At 28.2% G+C, this 21283-nt stretch overlaps 1 protein-coding gene across 1 annotated transcript in view; it reads left to right on the plus strand.

Moving 5' to 3' along the window:
• Teh1 (tipE homolog 1 phospholipid transfer protein) overlaps positions 1 to 21283 on the plus strand; it is a 294454-nt gene that overhangs the window by 195575 nt on the left and 77596 nt on the right. The window lies entirely within an intron of this gene.

Here is a 21283-nt window from a genome sequence, read left to right on the forward strand (position 1 = left end):
TACCAATCTACCGAACAGTAAAAAATCTACATTTTTTTTTTTTAAGAATTCTACCAACAGTGGCAAACGTACATGTAATGTGTAATTTTCCTATATTTCCAAATTGTCGAGAACTCTTTCTTTTTTCAGATTTTGCAGACAAATTAGATATCAGTTTCCACTTCTAATTGATAGAAGAAATTCTAGATGACAGCCTATATACTCGTATACAGTGAAACCTATGAAAGGTAGACAACCACTTTTGGGAGGTGTCCATTTTTCAGAGTGTTTAAGTTTGAGAAGTTTAACTGTAGTTTTTTTATTTCCACTAAATTTTATTATTTGTGGTGATCACGAAATAAGCGCCTTTTCGCCTAAAATTCTAAATAAATTTTGTAAAAATATACATATTGACATTTTTATAAAATTTTCCCAAAACTTGGATTCTTAAAACATGGAGCATGAAATATCTGGCTGCCACTATACCTATATAGTCCGTTTACATTAGGCTCAAAAGCTACTAAAAGTGAATTTGAAATCCCTTTTTATAAGAGAAATGACAGTTGAAATCTAGTTAAAGTGGACTTTGGAAGTACTCGTATTATGTGAATGCGATACAACTGTGATACGTATGTCAGTATGCCAACATAATAATTTGAGCAAACAATTGTTTATATATAATGACACGGTGGTACTAGTAACCCCGTATATATATATAAGAGCTTAATATTTCCATATCATAATAAGGACTTTCACTGAATTTGTCTTGTACCAATTTTGATATAAAATATATTTTTGAGAATAGTGAATAAGTAAATTGTACACAATTTTCTGTAAATATTCTTTATAAAATTTTCACTAATTTTTTTATTTTATTTTCAGGTATGTTCACTTAAGAAAAATTCGAAAATTTTATCTTTTGTTCGTAACTCGAGGTGAGTTGAAGACCAGCCTATCCTAGACAGAAGCTTTTAAATTTAAATGGCTTTTATATTTAACAAAAAAATACCAACAATGTTTTCCATCTGTAATTTTAAATGCTGTGTGTCAAGTGCTTGGAAATTTAAAATCATTGTTAAAGCTAAAGCAATTAGCCCAGGACAATATAATTCTATTTTCAATTACATGAGTTTTTCTTCTGTTTCACTACTGCAGTAAGAAGGATGAGAAAATGGAAGGAGGGGTGTGGGTTGAAAACAACATCAGTTTCTAATGGTTTCATAGAGATTCTAATGTGGTATTTTAAATAAATAGCGTTTTGTAAAGAAACATTTAAAAGTTTTAGCAATATTGTAGCTAGAACTGACTTTTACTCTTCAATTTTGGTTCATAAGATACGCTAGAAAATTCAAAAATATATTCTTCTTGGGATTAATTCTTAAAGTACTTCCAAAGGTTAAAGCGAAAAAATTTACATTGTTTGATTAAAAAAAGAATTCAATTTTCTATGGTTTTGGAACTATTCATTTAATGGTGCAATTCCAAGTTAAATATGTTATCCTCAAATCTCTTAGCCTCCACTCACACGTCTTTGCATTACCTCAACAAAGGCAATAAACAAACCTTACGTTGGCATATTCCATTTTCTAGGTCACATCCTTTGAAGAGGATTTCTCAAGGAAATGCAAGAGGAAAAATTAAATGCAATTATGGGCTTTTATGCTTTACTGACCTTACTGTTTCCATTTACTTTGCCAGTTTATTCTTGTTTTTTTTGTTCAATTGTTCATTTTTCGCAGGCTTTTGTTTCATAACTTGTGCATACACAACATATCTTAATGTATGCCTTTTTCAAAATGATGAACGTTTTCCTGAATTGGCTATAGTAGTTAAGAATAAAAGAAATTGTACTACTGGAAAAATATAAAAAGCACAGATCAAAATATATTATTGCCTATAATTTCATAGTTCATATTATTTAAGAGTTATTTTCCACTTACGTATATAGGCATAAGTGAAAAAAAAAACTAAAAAACAAATTTAAACATAAATGGTTAAATTTTACAATTATGAAAATTTTAACTAAATATAATACGTACACCCTCAAAAAAAATCGCTTCTTTAACATATGTTCCAAACATATTTTGCAGGAAGCACATATATTATTGGATACTGCCGAAACATTAATATGTTTGTTTTATGTGAACATATAATATGTTTGGAAGCATTTTGAACCCAAAAAAATCATATGCTTGGAAGAACTTTTCCCAAAGACAATTGTGCTCATTGCCTAACATACTCGTAATTTTCACTTCCACGAAATATTTTAGTTCTTGGCACCTTTTGCTGTAATACAAATAATGTTGAAGAAATTATTCACTTTTATAATTTTTTTAAATTTTACCTTTCGCCTGCACGGAGAATCGAACCGAGGACCATTTTTTATATTTGAAGGTGTCCGTCAACTCCTCGTGGACTACTTATTAATAAAGAGGAACTAAACTTTGTTTTTATACATTTTACTGTGTAAGTTTTCACTATTTCCTCCTTATTTCATTTTACTGTCCCAACTCTAAAAAGAGTATATTTTTATGAAGACCCCTGATTTCTTTTAACGATCCAAGAAAAAAATTGTGCCCATAATGCCAAAATGATAAACAAAACACATGTCCACACATACATAAAATGCTGCTCTCAAGGCGAAAACATATGCTGTTTGTTTTTCAAATGTCTATTCTCCTGGTTCCGAATGTCTAATCTCTTTATTCAAATTAAATAATATTTAGACTTAAGCATATCAAATTTTTGGCCTTATCATAAAACAGTTTTCCGAAACAACATACAAGCGGTTTCACAGAAATTGTTCTCTTTTGATTCTTTCGCTGTGTTACGTTATCTTTTGTCAACTCTTCCGGTTTCCATCTCTATTTCTTTCTCTATACTCTCTCTGTCGCTTTGAATAAAATATCACAACTATGTATGTTTAGTTGAAATTTGTAAATGTATATATGTTTGCATTCACACATATGATTTTTATGAAACATTCATGCCCCAAACATAATATATTCTAACATATTAATATAGATGTCCCAAACATTTAGTTACATTACATGTTTGCACTTAAATATATTGTGTTTTAAAATTGTGCCTGAAACACATTTTGCTTATATCGGAACATATGAACAACATATTTTTCTAACAGTGTAGAAGTCCTTTGGTGCCAAGTCAGGACTATATCCAGATGATTGGTTTTCCTGATTTTTTTTGGAGGACAACTGGCACACAAATGGTTATGTACCACTCAGTATTCACTGTTCTGCCTTCTTCTAGTCGCACGATTGCGACATGTCCAGTTTTATTTTTATAGAAAATTTTGTAAACATTTTATTTCTATAGGAAATGTTGTCAAAATTTTATTTCCTATAGAACATTTTGTCAAAATTTTATTTCTATAAAATTTTTTTAAAAATTTTATTTCTATAGAAAATTTTGTCCAAATTTTATTTCTATAGAAAATTTTGTCAAAATTTTATTTCTATAGAAAATTTTGTCAAAATTTTATGTCTATAGAAAATTTTGTCAAAATTTTTGTTCCATAGAACATTTGGTCAAAATTGTATTTCTAAAAAAAATTCTCAAAATTTGATTTCTATAAAAAATTTGTCAAAGTTTTACTTTGACCGACTTTAACAACATTCTATAGAAAATTTTGTCAAAATGTTATTTCTATAGAAAATTTTGTCAAAATTGTATTTCTTTAGAAAATTTTGTCAAAATTTTATTTCCATAGAAAATTTTGTCAAAATTTTTTTTCTATAGAAAATTTTGTAAAAATGTTATTTCTATATAAAATTTTGTAAAAATGTTATTTCTTTAGAAAATTTTGTCAAAATAGTATTTCTTTAGAAAATTTTGTCAAAATTTTATTTCTATAGAAAATTTTTTCAAAATTTTATTTCTATAGAAAATTTTGTTAAAATTTTATTTCTATAGAAAATTTTGTTAAAATTTTATTTCTATAGAAAATTTTGTTAAAATTTTATTTCTATAGAAAATTTTGTCAGATTTTCATTTCTATAGAAAATTTTCTCAAATGTTCATTTCTATAGAATATTTTTTGAAACTGCATTCAAATCGATGATTTGACTTTGGAAAAGGAAAAGATATATGCTTGCAAATTTGCTTAGGCAGTAGCCGACTATCAAAAACCTTTTTTCGGGAGGTTCAAGTGTAGTTAACTTTTGAGTAAATTACAAGAATTTATTCTGATAATTGGTTAATAGTCTTGCTGCAAGTAGAGAATGCTGATGAGGAATGTGGTAATTCCGAAATAGCTGTTCATCCAAAAATCTTACAGTCTATAGGGCTTTGCCCAAATAAATTTGACAAGCATACTTTTCCTCTGTTGGTTAAGCTACACTTGTAGTTTGGGCAATGCATGGTTTTAAGCTGAAATCAAAAACATCATTAAGAATTTTATTTCTATAGAAACTTGGTTCAAAAATTTATTTCTATAGATTTTTTTTTTAATATTTTATTTCTATAGAAAATTTTGTCAAAATTTTATTTCTATAGAAAATTTTGTCAAAATTTTCTTTCTATAAAAAATGTTGTCAACATTTTATTTCTACAGAAAATTTTGTCAAAATTTTATTTTTATATAAAACTTTGTCAAAATTTCATTTCTATAGAAAATTTTGTCAAAATTTTATTCGTATAGAAAAATTTGTCAAAATTTTATTTTTATAGAAAACTTTGTCAAAATTTCATTTCTATAGAATTTTTTTAAAAAATTTTAGTTCTATAGAAAATTTTGTCAAAATTTTATTTCTATAGAAAATTTTGTCAAATTGTCATTTCTATAGAAAATTTTGTCAAAATTTTATTTTTATAGAAAGCTTTGTCAAAATTTCATTTCTATAGAACATTTTGTCAAAATTTTATTTCTATAGAAAATTTTGTCAAAATTTTATTTCTATAGAAAATTTTTTCAAAATTTTATTTCTATAGAAAATTTTGTCAAAATTTCATTTCTATAGAATATTTTGTCAAAATTTTATTTCTATAGAAATTTTTGTAAAAATTTTAGTTCTATAGAAAATTTTGTCAAAATTTTATTTCTATAGAAAATTTTGTCAAAATTTTATTTCTATAGAAAATTTTGTCAAAATTGTATTTCTATAAAACATTTTGTCAAATATGTATTTCTATAAAACATTTTGTCAAAATTTTATTTGTATAGAAAATTTTGTCAAAATTTTGTTTTTATAGAAAATTTTGTCAAAATTTTATTTTTATAGAAAACTTTGTCAAAATTTCATGTCTACACAAAATGTTGCCAAAATTTTATTTCTATAGAAAATTTTTTCAAAATTTTATTTCTATAGAAAATTTTGCCAAAATTTCATTTCTGTAGACAATTTTGTCAAAATTTCATTTCTATAGAAAATTTTGTCAAAATTTTTTGTCAATATTTTATTTCTATAGAAAATTTTGTCAAAATTTAATTTTATAAAAAATTTTGTCAAAATTTTCTTTCTATAAAAAATGTTGTCAACATTTTATTTCTACAGAAAATTTTGTCAAAATTTTATTTGTATAGAAAACTTTGTCAAAATTTCATTTCTATAGAAAATTTTTTCAAAATTTTATTTGTATAGAAAAATTTGTCAAAATTTTATTTTTATAGAAAATTTTGTCAAAATTTCATTTTTATAGAAATTTTTGTAAAAATTTTAGTTCTATAGAACATTTTGTCAAAATTTTATTTCTATAGAAAATTTTGTCAAAATTTTATTTTTATAGAAAGCTTTGTCAAAATTTCATGTCTATAGAAAATTTTGTTAAAATTTTATTTCTATAGAAAATTTTTTCAAAATTTCATTTCTGTAGACAATTTTGTCAAAATTTAATTTCTATAGAAAATTTTGTCAAAATTTCATTTGTATAGAAAGCTTTGTCAAAATTTCATTTCTATAGAAAATTTTGTTAAAATTTCATTTCTGTAGACAATTTTGTCAAAATTTAATTTCTATAGAAAATTTTTTCAAAATTTTATTTCTATAGAAAATTTTGTCAAAATTTCATTTCTATAGAATATTTTGTCAAAATTTTATTTCTATAGAAATTTTTGTAAAAATTTTAGTTCTATAGAAAATTTTGTCAAAATTTTATTTCTATAGAAAATTTTGTCAAAATTTTATTTCTATAGAAAATTTTGTCAAAATTGTATTTCTATAAAACATTTTGTCAAATATGTATTTCTATAAAACATTTTGTCAACATTTTATTTGTATAGAAAATTTTGTCAAAATTTTGTTTTTATAGAAAATTTTGTCAAAATTTTATTTTTATAGAAAACTTTGTCAAAATTTCATGTCTACACAAAATGTTGCCAAAATTTTATTTCTATAGAAAATTTTTTCAAAATTTTATTTCTATAGAAAATTTTGCCAAAATTTCATTTCTGTAGACAATTTTGTCAAAATTTCATTTCTATAGAAAATTTTGTCAAAATTTTTTGTCAATATTTTATTTCTATAGAAAATTTTGTCAAAATTTAATTTTATAAAAAATTTTGTCAAAATTTTCTTTCTATAAAAAATGTTGTCAACATTTTATTTCTACAGAAAATTTTGTCAAAATTTTATTTGTATAGAAAACTTTGTCAAAATTTCATTTCTATAGAAAATTTTTTCAAAATTTTATTTGTATAGAAAAATTTGTCAAAATTTTATTTTTATAGAAAATTTTGTCAAAATTTCATTTTTATAGAAATTTTTGTAAAAATTTTAGTTCTATAGAACATTTTGTCAAAATTTTATTTCTATAGAAAATTTTGTCAAAATTTTATTTTTATAGAAAGCTTTGTCAAAATTTCATGTCTATAGAAAATTTTGTTAAAATTTTATTTCTATAGAAAATTTTTTCAAAATTTCATTTCTGTAGACAATTTTGTCAAAATTTAATTTCTATAGAAAATTTTGTCAAAATTTCATTTGTATAGAAAGCTTTGTCAAAATTTCATTTCTATAGAAAATTTTGTTAAAATTTCATTTCTGTAGACAATTTTGTCAAAATTTAATGTCTATAGAAAATTTTGTCAAAATTTCATTTGTATAGAAAATTTCGTGAAAATTTTATTTTTATAGAAAATTTTGTCTAAATTTTATTTTTATAGAAAACTTTGTCAAAATTTCATTTCTATAGAAAATTTTGTCAACATTTTAGTTCTATGGAAAATTTTGTCAAAATTTTATTTCTATAAAACATTTTGTCAAAATTTTATTTGTGTAGAAAAATTTTGTAAGGAAAATTTTGTCAACATTTTATTTCTATAGAAAATTTGGTCAATATTTTGAGGATACTGTGGCAATCATGGTCACATGACGATCTTGTAATATTAGTTGGCGCACAGTATCAATGGTTTCCAGAGCAACAATTGATATTGAAGTGAACTACGTACGACCTCCGTTGAATTCTCCCATCATAAAATTCTACCATCGATAGACACTGGTCCTTTCATAGCCAAAAATTGAATTAAGTTGATTGAAGCACTTTAAAAAAAATTTGCTCCAAAATGATCACGATTTAATTCAATTTTTTTTTGGGCGAGATTTTAAGTTGCAAAACAAATAGCGTTCATATAGCAAAGCGTTCTGAATACGCATAACCTCAAAAATGTCAAGCTTTACGATAGATCTGTCGTTGGCAAAATGCATCACTAGGTTTGCCCAATCCCACCAAGGCAAAAAAGGTGGCACAAAAATGTAAAAATGTTGACAGTGAGTGGCACAACAATTATGTAGCACAAAAGTATCCCCTCTTGAAAATAAGTGGCAAATATGCAAATAAAATGATACAACGCTAACACTGGTGATCCCTTTTTCAAAAGATTACACGGTCCGGAAAGTTTTGCTGTACAAGAAATCAATGATTTTGTAGTTGGTGTGCAAGGTAGTGCAGACTTGTTGACATTAAACGTTGACTAGATCAATTTCTTCCAACTACGGCCATACATATATCATTAATCCTCTCTCGATGACGCAATCTATTCACAGTAACTCATTTTTGAAAAAGTCCAATGATCCCACCGAATCATAAAAAGTAACAAACGGTCACACGATCAGCATGAAGAGGCGTCTCATCAATAACTCGATGTCCCAAATCCCACACGCTTTACTTGGTTTTTCTTATCATACTCACTGTAGTGGAAATAGACCTCATCATGATTTTTGCGGAGTATCAGCATTTATAAATTGAATTTTAAATCATTTCAAGACTCGTACGTTGTTGAATCAAGTATCGGTCTAATTTTGACATAATTTCCACTTGTCAAATCTTTAGCCCATGATATTCTCAATCTAAAAATTCTTTCTATGTTTATGCATTGGACGAAAAATTCATTTTGTGTCTCGACAGCTTTAAGTTTTGCGTTAAACCAACGAGTAACAATTCCAGTTGGATCGTTCATTCAGAGTCGCATTGTTCGAAAACCTCAAAAACACTCTTGGTTAATAGTTTCAATTGTATACCCACTGGTAGATTTTGGAGTAAAAATACCATTCACCATCACCCCTCCACATCCTCCTCCCCCATCACATTTCTTGGGTGCCGGGCTGTATACGACTGCTGTTGCTTCTCGTATTAACAAAAATTGCTTGCTGGTTTGGTAGTTGGTCTTGGTTCAGCTATTGCTGTTGTAAGTACAGCCATTGCCATTGCCATCAAAATCACGTACAATTTGCAAAGCTAATATTTATTTATGTATGTGCATAAGTATGTATATGTATGCGTGTTTGTGTGTGTATTGCGTTCGAATTCCATTACGTAGCCAACCTCGACAAAACAACCACAGAACTTTCATTTCAAACCAAAAGAGTGTTGCTCTACTAGTTCAACATTTTTATGACGAAGGGGAGAAAACTTTTTCGTTTCTTTTTTTTGAAAATTCATTAAATTGCTGAAGTGACTTTACTGGCTAATGCACGAGTGGACGCATCCATTGGTGTTCACTCATCAAATTCATGTTACACATTAGTATAGCAAAAAGATTTTTTATGGCCCTGAGCATGGATGCTGTTTATTTGGGTAGTGGACAGAGTACACTCGAAGAAAAAGTTGATGCATTCAATCACAAACGAGATAGGGCAAAAATAAGTTTTTCTTATAAAAATTTGAAAATTTTGAGAAAAAATTGATTTTTTATGGGAATGGTCACGAATTAAGGCCCTTTTCGCTTTAGGACATATATTTAAGGAAATATTACCAAAATAAGTTTTTCATATAAAAATTTTAATTTTTCGAGGGTTTTCATAGGAATTTTGAATTTTTGGGAGTGGTCACAACTTATCGTCCTTTTCGATCTAGGGAGCATTTTTAAGGACATATAGCTACGAACGTCAATAAAACTTATAATTTATGCCGTTAAAAAAAAAATAAAAACATTTTATAAATTTAAATTTTATTTAAATAATATTTTTTAATTATAATTGTGATGATATTTTGTTAAAGCAAGAACGTCAGCAAAAAATTAATTTATCAAAAAAAAAAAAAATATTCTATTTCATTAGTTTTTTATCAAAAACAAAAGAACAATTTTTAAATAAATTTATTTTATGAATAATTTTTTTTATTTCACCTAAGATTTTAAGAGAAAACATAGTATTGTTATTTTTTTAACTCGTGGAGCCTTTATAACTCAATTCAAATTTGATTTTCACGACACTGATAAAAATATCTCTAACAAAATATTCAATTAAATTTTGATTGATTCAAGGCAGTTAAAAAAAAATATTCAATAAAAAATATTTACTTTTTGTCAAAAAAAGTCGAAGTCGACTTTTTGTAATCTTAAAATCGACTAACCCTTTTTTAGTAGTGAAAAATCAACTAAATGATTTTTTTGCTGGGCTTAATCGATTTTTAAGCAAAATATTGAAAAGTCAACTTTGAATTTTAAGAGGAGTATAAGTAAACCTCTTTTCACACACACACACAAAATAAATAAATAGCGACTTTTCAATAACAGCAAAAGTCGAAAGTCACTTTTTTTAAACAGATTTTTTTTTAATTTCAAAAAAGGCGAAAATTCGATTTTTTTTTTAAATGATGCACTAAAGTGGTCCAGAAATGTTCGACACTTTGGTATTTTTTAGTGTCAACCTTATTCTTCAAAATGCTCCTGGTGTAAAAGTCCAACGGATTGAGATCCGGAAGTTTTGGTATCCACTATGCGGTAGCAATGAAGCTTGGAACTTCCTCTTTAAGGCATTCTTAAATGTAGAATGCGATTGTCTGCCCAAGGCTTCTATGCTGTCTTTAGGACATTTTTCTGATAATATACGACATTTATTTTGAGTCCACAGTTGATGAATACGAGCGTGGAGCGACCATCGGCTGCTACGGCGAGCCACACCATTACCACCGACGGTGCTTGATTTCTGGTGGCCAAACAAAGATGTAAATTTTCTGATGATCTCTTTGACATCTAATCCTGATAATTTTGTTTCTTCAAAAGCTGCTCAATTTGAAATTGCTTTTCATTAGAGAAAAACAAATTCGGTAACTGGCCACTTAGGAACTCCTTAGTCCTTTCTAGTCTAACATTTTTTTTTTGTGTGCATCGGTGAGCTCTTGAACTTTTACACTATCACGCTTGAATTGCATCACGACTAACTTTAGGTTAGGTTAGGTAAGGTGGCATTCCATTGTGATACCACATTGGTGAAATTCTCTCTTATCACTGAGTGCTGCCCATTTACATGTTAAGCTCAATGACAAGGGACCTCCTTTTTATAGCCGAGCCCGAACGGCGTTCCAAATTGCAGGGAAACCACTTAGACAAACTTTGAAATGTCACCAGCATTACTGAGTTGGGATAATCCACCGCTAACCACTGTGGCTCCCGTGGTGCAATAACTTTATTTTCGAATAACTTTATTTCTAAATACAACAGATCAAAAAGCTTTTGTAAGCTTTTTAACAATTTAATTAGCTGTCACTGTACTGAATCGAGACGAGCAGTTTAGAAATTATAGCAACCTGAAGTTGGTGGCAATACACCAACTTCAGAATACAGCCACCCTGTATTCTTGTACGCTCTATCGTCTACGGAAGCATAAAATAAAATCTTTTTTTCTTAATAAATTTTATTTTAGTTCCGACCACATTTAAGCCCAAAAACCTTTATAGGCTTATATGCATTTTAAAATTCAGCAAATGCAAATATAAATAAATATGTTTTCTGAAAACAAATAACAAAATAAACATAATCGTCTTTCTTTATAATATTGAAAAAGTTATAGGGATTCTTAAAATATCTACAAATCCCAAAGAGCACTCAAATCAGACTTTTTGTTTCAAACTCATAATTGTCTACTTAGGAACTCTCCCATATAAACACACACACACACACCATATACATATACTCACTGCTTGATATAGAAAAAAAGAAAAAAAAAACCGAAAACAAACAAACAAAACCTTTCAACATTGTGGCTAAGAGATTCATTGAAGCTTGCTACGAAATAGCCATAATTCCTCCATTAAAATTCAATACGTTCAAGTTGTACGTGTGAATGAGTACTGTAGAAGAGTATATGGTGAGTGTGTGGTGTGCGTACGTATGTGAGAGTATACGAATGAGATGAGAGTGCAGATATAGAGTATTTTTCCTCTACTTTATTTATCTTGTTGCCATTCAATACACTGACCGTTTACCCCCACAACACAAGCCAACACATTGAAATGGCCCAACACCCCTCGCCCATATATACATACGAATAGCCTTAAATCATCATCATCATCATCGATATCAACAACCATCTGATAACCATCCTTATGCATTTACAGTCGGAAACCAGAGAAACCAATAAAATGACCTAGTCGACGAAAACGACCAACCAATCATTACATCTCTCCAAGTATAATTCTCAATTTCAATTCACACTCCTTGCCTCTAGTTACATAGATGAATGAGTTGCATATGAGTTGTATATGGATGGGTAAGCAATGAATGTGAGTGTGCGGTACGAGAATACCATTAAACTGGAAACTCAAAGAGGTCTATAGATAAATTTGAAAATTATGTTTTCATCACCATTCATACACACTTGAACACATACACACACCAGCAGACTACTAAAGTTGTTAGAAATATCCTATTGGGCGATAACAGGAGAGGTCATCACAGAGATTATAATGGCTCCACGACAGATATAAGATATACCCACTAACTCTCTACAATGGAACATTTAAAAAATTTTTAAGAATAGACAAAAAAGTTTATATTTTAAGGCACGTCAGCTTGAAGGTCAAATATTTAAAACTTGAAGATCAGTTTATGCGAAAGGATATAACAAGAAGTGATCCTACATAAACGATTTGCGGAAAATTTCACTTTACGAGTGTAAAGCATCCGTCGATTGTAACTACCCGAAAATAAGATGTTCAGTTTTAAGATGGTCAAGAAAATTGGGATTTTAACCTAGAATAAAAAACAAGGTCAAAAAGTAGTCAGACTCAAACCTCAAATACTTTACGCTAGGAAATCCTCCTTAAGACAAAAACGTACACTCTCAATACCATTACTATGAGTCTACATAAAATCAGAATGCTGTATTTAATTAGGGGTCTACAAATCGATTTTTTTTTATTTTCAAAATCGTGTCAAATCTGGTATTGATATTGGTCGACTAATCAAATTTTAATGAAAAATATAAAAAGTCGAATTTGAACCACTTTTTATGCTGAAGATTCCCAAAAAAAAGTCGAAAGTCACTATGTTTTGGTATCAGCTTGGGCTTCTAGAAAACGTAGATTTTTTCGCTTTGCCTGAAATTGGAAATCTAGAGGTATTTAAGGACCATAAATAGCCCACTATATATGTGGGCCCAAGGTTAGGTGGTAGCCTGATATATCAGGCTCACTTAGGCTATTCAGTCCATTGTTACACCACATTGGTGAACTTCTCTCTTATCACCGAATGCTGCCCGACTCCATGTTAAGCTCAATGACAAGGGACCTCCTTTTTATAGCCGAGTCCGAAGCTTTGAAACCCTCAGAAATGTCACCAGCATTATTGAGGTGGGATAATCCACCGCTGAAAAACTTTTTGGTGTTCGGTCGAAGCAGGAATCGAACCCACGACCTTGTGTATGCAAGGCGGGCATGCTAATCATTGTACCACGGTGGCTCCCAAATGGGGGCCCAATATATCGATCTAACGATTTCACTTCGTGGGCTTCTGGAAACTGTAATTTTTATCCGATTTGCCTGAAATCGGAAATCTAGAGTTATTTTAGGCCCACAAAACCCTATATAGTTTTTATCGATCCATTTGGGAAAGACTCCATATAGATCGATCTTCCGAGTTCACTTCTTGAGATGATAGAAGATGTACCTCGTGTTCATGCTGAGCCATTAGTAATATTCTATTATCGCCCGGACTTCCACTTCCAGGACTTTACCGAGAGTATGGCTGTCCGAAAGGGACTTCAGTTGCTGAATTCACCATTTACGCTCAAAAAAAATTTGCTTGGAACCAAAGATTTTGACCAGCGTTTAAGATTTTTGGTATTGATTCCGTGGTTCCAAAGTTGTCACTTCTCTCAAATAAAGATATTTTCCATTGAGCTATCTAGCTTTAAATCTGTGCTCTATAAAATTAAAATTAGAATACAGGATTTCATTTGTCGGAATTTCTTGTTTTGTGATGTGTTAATGAAGCCATTCATGTACACTCAAAAATATGTGTACTTGGATCCAAAGATGTTGACCTTCTCTAAAGGATTTTGGTATTGATTTCGTGCCAAAGATGTGGTAAAGAAATTTTTTAGCGACCTATTTGACTTTAAATCTAAGTCCTATAAATTTAAAATTAGGATACAGATCTCATTTATCGAATTTTCATTCTATTTTTCCGGTATATTAATAAAGCTATTCACGTACAAACAATTGCCAGTTTAAAAATCCATATTATGACGTATACTTCGAAGTAAAAATATTTTCTTAATTCCAAAAAAAAAAAAACAAATTAAACCAAAGATGCTAAATCCTCAAAATAAGTCTTAGCCTATATTTGAAGCGTTTTTCTATTAAATCTAAAGATTAAATATTTCAGTTAATTTAAGGACAATTTCTTTCCATAAATAATGTGTTTCTTTACTTTAAGGAAAATTGGCCTTAGTTCAAAGATATACGACTTTAACGGAGCGATGAATAATTACAAAATTTGTGTCCTAAATTTAATAAAAAAAAATTTTTGAAGCAAAGATTATAAACTTTATCTTAAATAAAATTTCATTATTTTAAAACAATTTGTCCTTCGTAATTTGTAAATTTCGCATCCTAAAATTTAGGTTGCGTAATCTTTAATATTACGTAAATATTTTTTTTAGTGTAGGTCAATAGCTTTTTCTGTGAGTGCTATGGCGTTTATTCGTCTACATTTTGATATATCCCCTATTATAGACCGATTTTGTCGCTTGATATTTTAGAAGTCTACTTTTTGCATTATTAAGATCCACAAACGGCTATGCCCATGTTTATTCCATCTTTTAATTATCAAAGGTTTATCACAACAGAATATCTCTCTAGAGCTCCTTCTGACCCAATTTTATGATAGCTACAACCACAAAAAAAAATATTCCAAAGCTAAATCTATATTCCTTTTCCCACTTGTCCATGGCATTTCCATTGTGAGAAGAAAAAAAGCAATCCTTTTGTTTTCCAAAAATTCCTTTGCTCTCTTTTATGATGCAAGACAAACAATTATACCACACAAAATGCTGCTAATTCTCAGAAAAATGCTTTTAATTACATTCTTGACTGGAGCTGAGCTTTCTATCTAAGGCTAAGGGAATCGTGTAAGACCTTTGTGTTCTAAGCACTCTCAAAAGTGTACTCAGCTATATGAGTGGCACTACTCTCACTCTTTTATTAGGGGGGGTGGGGGTAGAAGTGGAGGTTTTCTTTTTGTCTATGTTATTGGTTGAAGCGTTTATTAGCCCAAATCTTTTGTTTACTGCAATTGTTTGTCTTTGTTGGAGAGAGGCAATAGTAGTTGTAGTAGTAGTGGCAGCTGTAATACTAGTTCCTCCACCACTTGAGATATAACGACAATCTAAGCCTTGCTGTTTGTTCGATTTATGCTAAGCTAAGAGTTTTTTTTTGCTACCCACTCATAGTCTCCTCGATTTCCCTGTTCTATGCTTCCTAGCCCTCTACTCTCCCTTTCTCTCTCTCTCTCTCTTTCCGTGGATTAGTTTGTGGTAAACATCTTTTTGCTGATATGTTTTTTTTCTCTTTTTTTCTCTGTTACAAGGAACAGCACATGCTGTTAAGTGTTTGCCTTTTCTTATAGAGTGGGGGAAGGGGAAACAAATGAGGGGCCTCTTTATACTACTTGAGATGAAGGCACAAATGAATTGTGAGGGATTTCGAGGATTTGTGCTCTTGTTATTCTTGGAATAGTAGTTCTTCTATGCTCTGGGTCTTTGCCGCAACAAAGGATGATTTGATGTTGATTTCTGTTTACTTTGTGAATTTCATAAAAATTTTTCTCTGCAGAGGCAAATTTGGCCAAGTCTTTTGCATCTCCTCACACTCCTTCCCCTTTGTATACCCACTTCCTTTTTTTGTGTTGATTTCTTGCTGATAATGCCAAATTTGCCAGCAAATGATTTCAAAATATGAAAGCAAATTACTACGACTATGTACAAGCTGTTCTTGTTGGGATTGTGGCAGCATTGCTATGTGTAATAAAAAAGAGGCAGGGGAAAACCAAACCAGGAGGCAGGGAAAAAGCAATATTAGACTTAAAGTAAACATTGTTGTGGTCTATGCAGATTTTTCTTGAAAATTAATAATGAGCATGAAAGGCAAATGCCAGAAGAAAGAAAGGCAAATGAACTATGAATAACCTTCGATGAGAGTTTTGTCTTTTTTATCCCATGGGAGCGTATGATTAATATTTAATAACAATCTACATTGCACATTACGTATACGTTTAGGAGGACTTTGGTGGCAGATTTTTGTGTGTTGGCATAATATTAAAACTTATTCAATATTTATTCACTCTAAAATTAGTTTTTTTTTTCGGTATGAAAATGGAAAGTAAACTATCCCTTAGCCACCCCAACCCGCTTATTCATGGATTTTTTTTTTACAAATACTAACAACTTTTCTCATTAAATTTTTTACTGACCATTGAACTAAATGTGCCAACACAGACCCGATGGAATTGGTATTGGTTTTAGTCTATAAGAATAGTTTCTAAATTATGTGTACTTAGGTATTGGGAGATTTTAAATTAAGATAAGCAAATTACTGTAAGTGATTACATGAGGGGGAACTTAAAAAGGCATTATAGTAGAAAATGCAACAACAAAATTTTAATAATACAAAATGGCAACATGTAATAATTTTATATCACATTCGAAGGGTGAGACCAGGTATGATTTAATGCGATAATAATGTACACCAATGCATAATAGATAAAGAAAACTTAGTGATTTCAAACATTTTTGTCTTTATTTTAATTTGGTAATGTTTCCGAGCCACAGAAGCGAGGGATTACGCTAATAAGAAGCAGCCCTACGGGAAATGGAATAACTCCATGACTAGTTCTGTACCGGTCATGGAGTTGTATGTTTGTTTGGGGCACTCCTAGTTCTGGTCGAGACATATGGAAGGGACCTGTCACTTTAACATGGATTTTGACAATATATTCTATAGAAAAATAAATTTTTGACAAAATTTTCTATAGAAATAAAATTTTGAAAACATTTTCTATAGAAATGAAATTTTGCCAAAATTTCCTATAGAAATAAAATTTTGACAAATCTTTCTATAGAAATAAAATTTTGACATAATTTTGTATAGAATTTTGTTAAAATTGGTCAAAGTAAAATTTTGACAAAATTTTCTATGGAAATAAAATTTTGACAAAAATTTCTATAGAAATAAAATTTTGAAAACATTTTCTATAGAAATAAAATTTTGACAAATCTTTCTATAGAAATAAAATTTTGACAAATCTTTCTATAAAAAAAAATTTTGACAAAATTTTCTATAGAAATAAAATGTTCAAACAATTTTCTATAGAAGTAAAAGTTTAAAAAAATTTTCTATAGAAATAAAATATTTCTATAGAAATAAAATTTTAACAAAATTTTCTATAGAAATAAAATTTTGACAAATATTTCTATAGAAAAACCAATTTTTGACATAATTTTCTACAGAAATAAAATTTTGAATCCATTTTCTACAGAAATGAAATTTTGACAAAATTTTCTATCGAAATAAAATTTTGACAAAATTTTCTATAGAAATAAAATTTTAACAAAATTTTCTATAGAAATAAAATTTTGACAAAATTTTCTATAGAAAAACCAATTTTTGACAAAATTTTCTACAGAAATAAAATTTTGAAACCATTTTCTACAGAAATGAAATTTTGACAAAATTTCCTATCGAAATAAAATTTTGACAAAATTTTCTATAGAAATAAAATTTTGACCAAATTTTTCTACAGAAATAAAATGTTCAAACAATTTTCTATAGAACTAAAAGTTTGAAAAAAATTTCTATAGAAATAAAATTTTGACAAATCTTTCTATAGAAATGAAATTTTGACAAAATTTTCTATAGAACTAAAAGTTTGAAAAAATTTTCTATAGAAATAAAAATTTAACAAAATTTTCTGTAGAAATAAAATTTTGACAAAATTTTCTACAGAAATAAAATTTTGACAAATCTTTCTATAGAAATAAAATTTTGACAAATCTTTCCATAGAAATAAAATTTTGACAAAATTTTCTACAGAAATAAAATTTTGACAAATATTTCTATAGAAATAAAATTTTGACAAATCTTTCTATAGAAATAAAATTTTGACAAATCTTTCTATAGAAATAAAATTTTAACAAAATTTTCTATAGAAATAACATTTTAAAAAATTTTTTATAGAAATAAAATTTTGACAAAATTTTCTATAGAAATAAAGTTTTGACAAATCTTTCTATAAAAAAAATTGACAAAATTTTCTATAGAAATAAAATGTTCAAACAATTTTCTATAGAAGTAAAAGTTTGAACAAATTTTCTATAGAAATAAAAGTTTGACAAATATTTTTATAGAAATAAAATTTTAACAAAATTTTCTATAGAAATAAAATTTTGACAAATCTTTCTATAGAAATAAAATTGTGACAAATATTTCTATAGAAATAAATTTTTAACAAAATTTGCTATAGAAATGAAATTTTGACAAAATTTTATATAGAAAAACCAATTTTTGACAAAATTTTCTACAGAAATAAAATTTTAAAACCATTTTCTACAGAAATGAAATTTTGACAAAATTTTCTATCGAAATAAAATTTTGACAAAATTTTCTATAGAAATAAAATTTTAACAAAATTTTCTATAGAAATAAAATTTTGACAAAATTTTCTATAGAAAAACCAATTTTTGACAAAATTTTCTACAGAAATAAAATTTTGAAACCATTTTCTACAAAAATGAAATTTTGACAAAATTTTCTATCGAAATAAAGTTTTGACAAAATTTTCTATAGAAATAAAATTTTGACAAATCTTTCTATAAAAAAAAAAATTTGACAAAATTTTTCTACAGAAATAAAATGTTCAAACAATTTTCTATAGAAGTAAAAGTTTGAAAAAATTTTCTATAGAAATAATAGTTTGAAAAAATTTTCTATAGAACTAAAAGTTTGAAAAAAAATTCTATAGAAATGAAATTTTGACAAATCTTTCTATAGAAATGAAATTTTGACAAAATTTTCTATAGAACTAAAATTTGGAAAAAATTTTCTATAGAAATAGAAATTAAACAAAATTTTCTATAGAAATAAAATTTTGACAAAATTTTCTACAGAAATAAAATTTTGACAAATCTTTCTATAGAAATACAATTTTGGCAAAATTTTCTATAGAAATAAAATTTTAACAAAATTTTCTATAGAAATAAAATTTTGACAAAATTTTCTACAGAAATAAAATTTTGACAAATATTTCTATAGAAATAAAATTTTGACAAATCTTTCTATAGAAATACAATTTTGGCAAAATTTTCTATAGAAATAAAATTTTAACAAAATTTTCTATAGAAATAAAATTTTGACAAAATTTTCTACAGAAATAAAATTTTGACAAATATTTCTATAGAAATAAAATTTTGACAAATCTTTCTATAGAAATAAAATTTTGACAAATCTTTCTATAGAAATAAAATTTTAGCAAAATTTTCTATAGAAATAAAATTTTGACAAAATTTTCTATAGAAATAAAATTTTGAGAAAATTTTCTATAGCAATAAAATTTTGCAAAATCAATTTTGTTTGGTAAAATTTTCTCCAAATTTTGGTATTTGTGGTTCGAGTAGCAACCATGATTAGAACACATCTAGCTAGAACTCATTTCAAAGGAGACGTTCTAGGACAACTTAGTAGGATTATCCTCAACTACTCTGGGACAAATTATCCACCATGAAGGAAAAACTTTTGCAATATATAGAAAAATATATTATTTTGATTTTATATTTTATTAAGATTTTAATATTAAGATAGAAATCAATAAATTATATTAATATTTAGAAATGGCGACAAACTGGAGCACTAGTACCAGTCTTGTGATAGGTCCGTTAGTGAAACTTTGCACCAATTTCCCGTAGGGAATTTACTTTTAAATTTAGATTTGCGTACTTGATATTGGGAAACAAATCTTTTATGGAGATTTTCGTCTTTTATTTGCCGTGTAAATTAACGTACAAGGGTTACCTTTTCTATGTCGGGATTGGTATTGCAAGATTGTCATGTGACCTATCGTGAGATTAAGACAATCTTAGGCATTAGTGGGAGCAGCATACATTCAATATTGCATGACCATTTGACCGTCAAAAAAAATTGTTCGTGTTGGATGTCAATCGCACAATTAGTCAATCGTTCAAAAAAAATCTAGTGTACATTGGTCGAAAGAAATGCTCCAAAAATACGATCGAGGTCCTTCGAAACAAGTCTATGACATAGTGACAGGTGAATACTGCATTTATGCGTATGAGACCTAAAGTAAACAACAGTCGACTGTGGTATTTCAAAATGAGCCAAATCCAAGAAAAGTTGCTTGCGAACGAAGCACATCAAAGCAAATGTGTTTTAAGGAAAAACTGAACACGACGCAATCGTACCACTAGAAGAGCGCAGAACAGTACATTTTGAATAGTACACACCCATTTGTTTTCCAGTTGTCTTCCAAGAACATCTAACCACTACATATTTTTGAAATGATTCTCGTATAGTGTCTGAGAAAATATCCCATCTTCCAATTCTTTTAAAATTTACAAAAATAACCAAAAACGAAAATTAATGAAATGCCTAAGAATTTGTTCTGAGAGATATATTTTCTGCAACATTACAATGCAGCCATCTCTATGTGATGTTTCCCACTTGCAATAATGACTGTAACAACAAATAAGAATAAGAAATAGAGTATATGTGTGGGTGTATGTGTGTTTACATGTATTGGACTGTGTAAATTTGGATAAGGACTTTTCCAAGGGCATCTTCATTCATTTTTGCTACATTTGCCGCCATTAAGAATTCATTAAAATCTAAATTTTTATGAATTATAATGGAATTTGAATGTGCCCTCACTCTCCCCTCTACAAATGATGATGGTCTGCTCAAATGTCTCACACATTTGGATTGTGAGAAAAATGTGAAGAGACAATCTCTTCCATCTCTCCCAAATGCATTGGCTTAAATGAATTAAGACTTCCACGAGTTTTATTTCAAACAAAAGAAAAAGACGAAAACTAAATCTTAATTTAAATGAATGCATTCATAATTAATGACACTTTTCCATTTCATTTTTGACTTGCAGCGTTGGGCAGGCACTTCATCATGGGGTTTTGTTTTAAATGAAATTTTATTTTGTAACTCATTTCTACAATTCCTCTAGAGAGATAGAGTGTGAGAGCGAAAGAGAGAGAGAGTGACATACAAAGTCATACTCTTCGTTGACTTTGTTGTTTCTCCACTTCATTGTATGGTGGATCTTTGTTGGCCCAGAAACTTCGAAACATTTGTTATGCGAAGTGTTTTGCAAGTGGATTAAAGAGTTTTAGAATTTTCAAGCTTATTCATTCTTTTTTCTCTCATTTTGTTTTCAGTCTAAGCATTCATTATGAATGCAAGTATATACTCATGTGCTTTCTATGCTTGTAGGTCTTCTATGTGTATATGTGTGCGTGTATAAATATTATATAGCATATAAAGTTTTCTTTGGTCAAATTGCAAGGCAAAAGACAAAACAAGATAATTTTAATTTTTTTTATAAAGAGAA

Source organism: Haematobia irritans, chromosome 1, assembly GCF_050003625.1.
Source record: "Haematobia irritans isolate KBUSLIRL chromosome 1, ASM5000362v1, whole genome shotgun sequence".
Classification (NCBI taxonomy): domain Eukaryota; kingdom Metazoa; phylum Arthropoda; class Insecta; order Diptera; family Muscidae; genus Haematobia; species Haematobia irritans.